The sequence below is a fragment of the Ictalurus punctatus genome, chromosome 18 (genome assembly GCF_001660625.3).
Source record: "Ictalurus punctatus breed USDA103 chromosome 18, Coco_2.0, whole genome shotgun sequence".
Taxonomy (NCBI): Eukaryota; Metazoa; Chordata; class Actinopteri; order Siluriformes; family Ictaluridae; genus Ictalurus; species Ictalurus punctatus.
In genome coordinates this window covers 10722603-10731095 of record NC_030433.2, presented here as the reverse complement: position 1 = coordinate 10731095, position 8493 = coordinate 10722603, and the positions used below count along the sequence as shown (strand labels likewise).

General features: G+C 42.6%; 1 long non-coding RNA gene across 1 annotated transcript; it reads right to left on the bottom strand.

Annotated features, from left to right (window-relative positions):
• Window positions 1–276: 276 nt before the first annotated feature.
• LOC108278527 (uncharacterized) lies at window positions 277–7111 on the bottom strand. The gene is made up of 4 exons (XR_001815345.3): window positions 6915–7111; window positions 3935–4962; window positions 3420–3825; window positions 277–2361 (listed from the first exon to the last, which is right to left on the bottom strand). It is a non-coding gene; the product is annotated as an uncharacterized LOC108278527 (long non-coding RNA).
• Between the last annotated feature and the right edge of the window lie 1382 nt (window positions 7112–8493).

Genomic DNA, 8493 nt, shown 5'->3' with positions numbered 1-8493 from the left:
CCCATACTGTTATACTACATGCAACGTTGAAGTTCCCTTTGAAAGGGAACGTCGGGGTTACGCATGTAACCCTGTTCCCTGAGAAGGGAACAAGACGTTGCATAGCACTGTCATACCAGGGCAGGTCTGTGAATTGCTTTTTCGCTTCAGATAATAGAGGCTGGCGGCGTGATTCACAGGTGCCATATATATATATATATATATATATATATATATCATGCGATGCGCTTAATTGCCATGTCACCTGATCATGGCAGGCCTATAAGTAGAGGCATGATTTTACACAAGCTTCAGATACCGGTCACGCGCGCAAGGCATTCCCATACTGTTATGCTAAATGCATCGTCTCGTTCCCTTTTCAGGGAACAGGGTTACATGCGTAACTCTGACGATTTGTGAGGTTTTCTGATCTGAGCACTGACCGATCAGCCACTGCTTTAGCAGGACATATTTTTGCTGCCATAGCGGGGATGGAATGTGGCTTCAAACTTGTCGGCCAAACATTTGATGGTGCGGCTGTCATGTCCGGTGAACTAAATGGCTTGTAGGCAAAAGTTCGGAAACAATACCTGAAGACAAATACAGGCACAAATACAGGGGCCTAATAGAAAGATAAAGATGAGAACCACAATAATAGGGAGGATGGCAGATGCATAAGGGGAAAACCATCCGAATAAGTCCCACCAAAGACCTCAAGTGGTTTTACCTTCCTCATCTCGCCAGAGATCGTTGGTGACCTTTTTCATCTTTTCTAAAGCATGCAAAATGTTACCACTGGGAGCATCATTAGTGGGTACATATATACAACAATGTTCACCAACCATAGCACACACTCCTCCTTCTTTAGCTAGCATCAGATCCAAAGCGAGTCTGTTTTTGGTACTCATTAATCTAAGTGCGGTCAGCTCATCGTTAATAGAGTCAATGGCTTCAGTTGTAGCATTTACAAACACGGAGAGACGGTAGTGAGTTACTTCTGCGAAATTCCGCATCTCCGTCATTCCAAATCTAGGAAAAATAGAGGCCCAAAATCGTTTGGCCTTTGTTGACACTTTATGTTCATTCGGGACTTCAGAAAGATCGAAAGCAGTATATAAAGCCCTCTTTGAACGTCGGCTCTTAGGAAGAGACGGGGCATATTTGGACTGGACACTAACAGTGGCCCTTACTGTTCTAGTAGGAACATGATGAACCACGTCCTCAGTTGTCACAACGTACATTCCATCAGTGAGTCGAGCAAAGGTGCAGAGACCATACCAGCCATGGGGGAGAGAAGCGTATGCCCTAAACGCACAAACCCAGTAATGGTCCTCTACGGTGTTGCTCCAAACACCGGAAAGCCCAATGAACAAGTATCGGGCAGTCCTTTACAAGTCCATTTATCAGTATACCATCCACCAATTCTGTTAATCTTTTCGCTAGGGTTAATCAATTTAGGGGGTGTGACGAGTTCCTCACAATGATAAGGAGAAAGAGCACCCATATACATAGATGTCATGCCATCCTTTCCTATAGTTTAAGGGGCTACAGGTACTTTATCTGATACTTCACGATAAAAAAATACTGCGAATTTATTACCTTTAGGTAACCAGACAGATGGATGAAAGGTTAGCGGTATCTGAGGCGTTTTAAAAGACCCTTTCTCTTGACAGGAGTACAGGGGGTCCAGACAATTAGTAGGCCAATTAGTTTCACGGTCAGCAAGATCATAGGGGAGATCTTTACAATATGGAGTAGCACCTGGTTTATCAATGCCTACTAAGGGTTTATTTTTACTGGCGGTGACATTAAAAGGCGTAATAACATAGTGACGCCATGGATCAATATTGTCGTACCGGTGTCGTCTAAGACCGACGGCTACAGAGCACCACAGATGTTGATATGTTTCTCGCCCCGGATAAAAGGTGAAAGGATGGAGGGTGCTATGCGGCATGAGAGCGCAGATAAAACAGGGTGTAGTGAGGTGCATTTGCTTCACAGTAAGAACTGAATATTTATAGTAAGCATTTTGATTAAAATGTTCAATATGTAAATCATTAGATACATCGGACTCAGCTGTAGGACTGTCAGAATTTGAAAAATGAGAATCATCGGATTCATCCCATCCACCTTCGCTAGGAGGATCAACCCCATGAGGATATGTTGGGGGTATAAATATACACAGTAACAGGAACAGAAAAAAATAATAACGTAAAAACATGTTAATGGTTTTGTGATGAGAGCTAATACAGGAAAAACTATATGTATATGTGTAAAATGTGAATCAGGTCAGCCAGTAGGACAGGACTTCCTACCGTTGTAGACATGTTCACCGATGCTCAGACCTCATCAGGGGTACAGGTACGTTCCCGAATGGGCAACCTGTCATAGAGAATAGGTGGAGGAAAAATAGAATGGTCAAAGCTCATTTGTTAACAGTTTTTTAACCAACTTGCATGTCTCCAGATCGGTCCTTCTGAGGTCATAACTGCAGTTCTAGTAACAGCTACAACCTCATACAGACCCTCATATTTAGGCTCCCCTAGTTGTTTGTTCCACTTGGGAACCTGCAGCAGCACCTGGTCACCTGGAACAAAATTATGTGTGGGATTCCTTGAGGGCAATGGTAATTTAACACGTACACATTCATGTTTTTCCTGCAACACGTCAAGCAATTTAGACACATAGTCGTCTAGATGAATATCAACACCACTTCCTGCAGACAGAGAAAGGTTAGTAGACATTTTCCAAGCCGTGGGGAAAGGTTGACCGAATAACACCTCAAAGGGTGAAAGGCCTGTGGTTTTAGATGGCGTCATTCGAATTTCCCTAAGAACGGCAGGTAGAAGGTCAGGCCAGGTAGTACTCTTTCGCTGCTGCATTGCTTTGCTCAGATGGTCTTTCAGAGTGCGATACATGTGCTCAACTACACCAGACGACTGTGGGTGGTATGGTATGTGAAATTTCCAGTCAATAGCTAAATGGTCACAAAGCCATCGAGTTACTTGTGATGTAAAAGCGATGCCTTTATCTGAGTCAATTTGCAAAGGTACACCAAAGCGCGATTTCTTTCGCCAAAATCCTGACGACAGTTTTAGCATTTTCTTTCGCGCATGGAAAAGCTTCAACCCATTTAGAGAAATGATCTACAATGACCAACAACATTCTATGCAGTCAAAACGGTTGGCATATGGGTAAAATTGAACTGAAGACATTCAAAAAGCATCAAAAGGCCTCTGCTTTACAGCAGAATCAGTGGTATTGTTTTGTAGACATATCAAACATCGTGAGAGAGGTGTCTTTATTTGAGGACGTAAGTCACGTATACAAAATGTGGAGGTCATATCAGACAATGCTCATGATAGAGAATGATGTGAGACACAGTGAAACTCACGTATTAGAAAAAGTGCACTAGCGGTGGGAATGCAAAGATGACCTACTTTATCAAACCAGATGCCATGGTGATCTGGACAGGCTCCTTGTGCTTGCCAGTAATCAGAATCCTTAGGGGTTGCATGTGATTGCATAAGGGCAAAATCCACCCCCGGCAACAAAGCACTAGTATAAAAATGAACAACGTTAGACATTAAAAAAGGACAAGGTGATTGTGACCTAGCCGCCAGTTTTGCATGTCTATCAGCTAGCGCGTTCCCACGTATCTCTACAGTGTTGCCAGTTAGATGCACCTTTGTTTTGACAATTGCAAGAGCTGTTGGTTAGCACAGGAAGAGATTAGATTGTCAACTAGAGTGGAGTGTGAGATTGGCTTACCATCCGTGGATTTAAAACCTCGCTGTTGCCAAATCCTTCCAAAATCTTGAGCTACACAGAAGGCATAGCACGAGTCTGTAAAAATAGTGATTCTTTGACCTTCAAATATCGTGCACGCACAAGTGAGAGCAAAAATCTCTGCTGCTTGAGCTGAATTAAATAGCAATGAATGTGCTTCAATTACCACATCTGGTAGAGTACAAACTGCATACCCACACAGGAAAACTCCATCCACGGGCTTAGAACACGATCCGTCTACAAAAACATACCTACTGTTAAACAAAAGAGTATCAGACAGATCAGATCGAATGCTACATGAAGAAACAATTTATTTTAAACAATCATGATTTTCTGGTAAAGGAATGGTGTCATTCTGTGAATTTAGCAGACAGTGCAGAGCATGAGCAATTGTGTCAAGAGCAGTGGAGCATTTAATGGTCAAATTTGTGGTAGCACAGAGAATAGTTTCATAACCACTTCTGCGCTGAGCCGTCATGTGTTGTGTTTCAATGTTGGATAATACCGTTTCACCTGGTGGGCTGTGTGCAATACCAAAGGGTGTGACAAGTTCGGCATCTGCTACCAAAAGAGCAGCACTCCCTGCCACTGCCCAGCCACTGCCCGCAGACAGCCGGGTAGTCCAGCATGTTCCTGTGCCACCCCCAGAGTGTTCATGAGGGGGCAGGTGGTAAAGGTTTCGTGTAGTCGGGCAGACCCAGGGCTGGAGAGGAAAAGAAGTTTTTAAATGTTTAAATGCAGAAACAGTCTCAGGTGTGTGTGTCACTGGAGTATGGGTCCCAGGAGTCAAAAGTGGATCGAATGTTCAACGATGGCCCTGAGCTGTTTTGTAGCAGGCAGCTGAGAAGTCATCACAACTGACATCCGGCCATCCGACAGCCTTCTCTGTCCTTTTGATAAGAGAAAACCCAAACATTTGACTTCTGTTTTACCTAGGTGCAATTTTGTACGTGAAACCTTGAATCCATTGTGAGCCAGATGTTCTAGCAGTCTCAAGGTTGCAGTTCAGCAGCAAGCTTCTGACTCAGAAGGTATCAGAAGATCGTCCCGTATCGCAGCACACAGGCATTGTCATGGAGATCTTGCAAAGAGTCTCACCACACCACGAGAAAACACGGGGCCAATGTAGCCCTTTGTCAGGTGTGTCCAGGTCAGCTGGCGTCCCCTTGCATAAATGCAAACAGTGGCTGAACACTGAAACAACAGAGCACAATCTACCACACTAAACCACACATGGTGTCAAGCTATTAATGTAATGTAATAATAGAACAACAGGAAAAACACAACATTGAAACACAGCTTCCGCCTGAGGTCTTGTATTGAACAGGCTTGTTATACTGACTTACACAGGGCTTCAGAACACCTGTGTAAGAGAGAATTAACAATAACATCAATATCAAGGGCTATCGATTCAAATAAGGGATATTGTTGTTTTACATTCACAGGATGAGAATGTTTTGACTTAGCTGATAGGACATTGCATGTCCTTGTGGTCTGCCCAGAGAGTTAGGTAGAGTCTGTAAACTGGGATCTGATTCTGAATGAGTCATATTCTGACAAATTGAGCTGATTTAGGAGATTTACTGCGTTTCCACAATCAGAGGTTTAGAAATTTAGAACCCGAGAATGCAAAATTAAAAAGACAGTCCGGCATGTTTACGAATTCATGCGTGAAAATTAATTCATGATCCAAACGTTATAATAATTTGTACTCTTATTCATAACAATCCCTGAATATTATATACAATGGCAATAAGAAGAAAGTCTTTCGTTTGCGTTAAAACGACATATCAGCGTGATGTTCTATAAGCGAGAGCAGGGGCCTCTCTCGCGCACTCTCTCCCTCTCTCACTCGCGCTCTCTCCCTCTCTCGTGCACGCGCACTCTGGGTTTAGATTAACGTCATCATGGAATTCAAAACACTTTTATTCAGTTTCCAAACAGGGAAACACACGGAATTAAAATTAAAATTAAAAGAGTGATTTGGAGCCACGTTTAAGTTTGATTGGCACACTGGGTCACAAGAGCTCTGTGGCTCTGTATTGATTGTGATAATAAGAAGGAGGTGGAGGTGGAAACGTGTCTGATTGATGGTTTGATTGGGACCTCGCACTCCGTGCAGCAGCGGGGACGGGAGATGGGCCATACATATGAGGAGCGGGCTGATACTGACCGGGCTGATAATATAGGAGAGATTGTGCAGGAAAATACTGCAGGCCTCCTCTTACCCTAAAACCACGACCACGGTCACCTTGACCTCTCTTTTGCAGCTGATCTCGTTTTTAGCACGACAGTTACGAGCCCAGTGGCCAGGTTTCTTACAGTAATGACATGATGCGCCTAAACGATAATCAGGACCGGTCAATGGGAGATGAGCACGACAGGACAGTGCGCATGCTGTGTATATGTGCGGTTTAGAGTGCGGTTTATATGAGTGGGTTTTTGCTTCGAAATTGGAGAAGCGGCGGCGCTGGAATTTAGGCTTAAAACTTTAGTTCTACGTGGTGGTGCGCGAGGTGTCTTATCATTCACATGGAACATTTTAGGTAATTTGTCCTTCAAATTATAATGTTTATTCCATAAGGGGAGTAGTCGAAGCCATCCCATATAACATTTTGCCATATACTGATAATCCCAAGACGGATCACCTTCCCCGTCATAAATCATTCGTTTGATCTGAGCAAATACCCGCGGCTCAAAGGAACCACGGAGTGAAATAATTTCAAGCTGCGGTGCGCATGCAGTTGACCACCTGTATAAACAACCTAAATATGGAACCATATATAATCCGCCTAACACGGACTCAATCCAGTCTCTGGGTGTCATGCCAGGAGACGGAAGAACCGGGCTGGACGGAGACCCTCCCATAACTAACTTGGAAAACACCACGCACAATAACACAATAATACTCAACACACAATACTACAATACAAATATAACACACTCTTAGGCAAACCACACAGACAGTTTTGCAAATTATTCTACAAATATAAAATACAATTATTAGATTAGGCGGGCACCAACGTTACAGAGGATCATAGATCAGAGTATAGATTATCGGCGACAGATAATCACTCATTTCTCTTCTAATTATGATTATGGGTACGAAATTACACTGCACCAGGGAGGAAAGAAAAAACACTCACCTGGTCGCACTTCCGACACCAAATTGTTAGATTTCCATGTATCTCAGGAACTTCAGATTACGCCTGTAAAATCGTCCGTCATGCCTTCCAGCCTGTTTTACCATTAACTTCTATTAACTTTTAGTTCTGTGCTTAGAAAGTGTGGTTTACCGCAGAGTTCAGGCGCCTGGAGAGTCCGAATGAACACACACACTGACACATATGAATGTTCACAGAGACTTCTTGTTTATTTCATGCAAAACAAGAGTATTTATGCACATTGATAAGAAGCAGTGCGTGGATGGTTTCCACTGGTCCAGGTGTCAGACAGATTTAAACAAAACACACAACACAGTCATAATACAAAATAAGTCCTGTGTCATGTTGACACGGAAATACATAATAATATAATCAAGGATGGCAGTTGATCAGCTTATTTAAAGAGGTAATCAAATGAATACATTCATCATAGGTATTTGATAGCAGTTCATAATATGAGAGTACATGATATAAGAGAATTTCCTTTCAATACCCCTGTGCAATTTTTCTGCATTGCGGTGTTGATGTTCTAAATTTAGTGCTTTCACAAGCTTGCAGCACTCTGAAAGACTGCAAGTTTTTTTTTTCCAGTTTGAACGGCCTAGCCTCTTTCTTCACCACCTCAGCAAAGTGCACTCAGACCTTGGATAAAATTGTGAAGAGGCAATTTCCCAAAACTGCACCTATACGATGGAACTATACATCTCGTTTAATCATCACTTCCAAAGAGAAACTTGAATCCTTGATAGAGCTCTTTGACAGCATAGTGAGCAACCCCCTGAATTGGGATGAAAAATCTATCCTGTCAGCTGGGGGATTTTTGCAAAATTTTCATATTTATTTTTGTTTTGGAGCTTTTTTTCGAACGCTTTCTCTCATACAGACATGCTTTTCAACATTTTCCAATCAAAGGGTTCTGACAATGGGTTATGTGTAATGGAAATGAAGAAAACAGCTGAGAACTTGCAAAAACAATGAGGAGAGTTTGATTGCATTTATGCACACATAGAGGAACATCTTGACTCTTCAAAGAGGAACAAAGGTGCTGACAAAAACGAACAATATCAAGATCTTTTTTTCAAAATTTTAGACACCATTGATTTACACATCGAGAAGAGGCTTTCCTCCCTGGAAAAATTTGACTTTCTTAGCCTGTTGGATTTTTCTAAATATGTGGAGTACGCTAAGACCTTTCCAGACACTGCATTCAACTCTTTGTAAGAAACACGTGGATGTTTTTTCGACGATGTCCTTTTGTGCAACGAGCTGCAAGTATTATATGTATCTCCTGAACTTACAAGGAGAAACGTCTCTGAGTTGACATTGTTCATGCGTTCCACTGGCCTGTGTAGTGGCATGGCTGAACTGTACAAACTATGCGAGCTGTCTCTAATGGTGCCATCTACTACTGCATCAGTAGAGAGAACATTTTCTGCTTTGAAAAGATCAAGACTTTCCAACACAATGCTACTGGACAACGGTGCTTGAGTGACCTTGCTCTGATGTCCAATGAAAATCGGGTGCTGCACCAGCTGAAGAAATCGTACAGCTTCTATGAAAA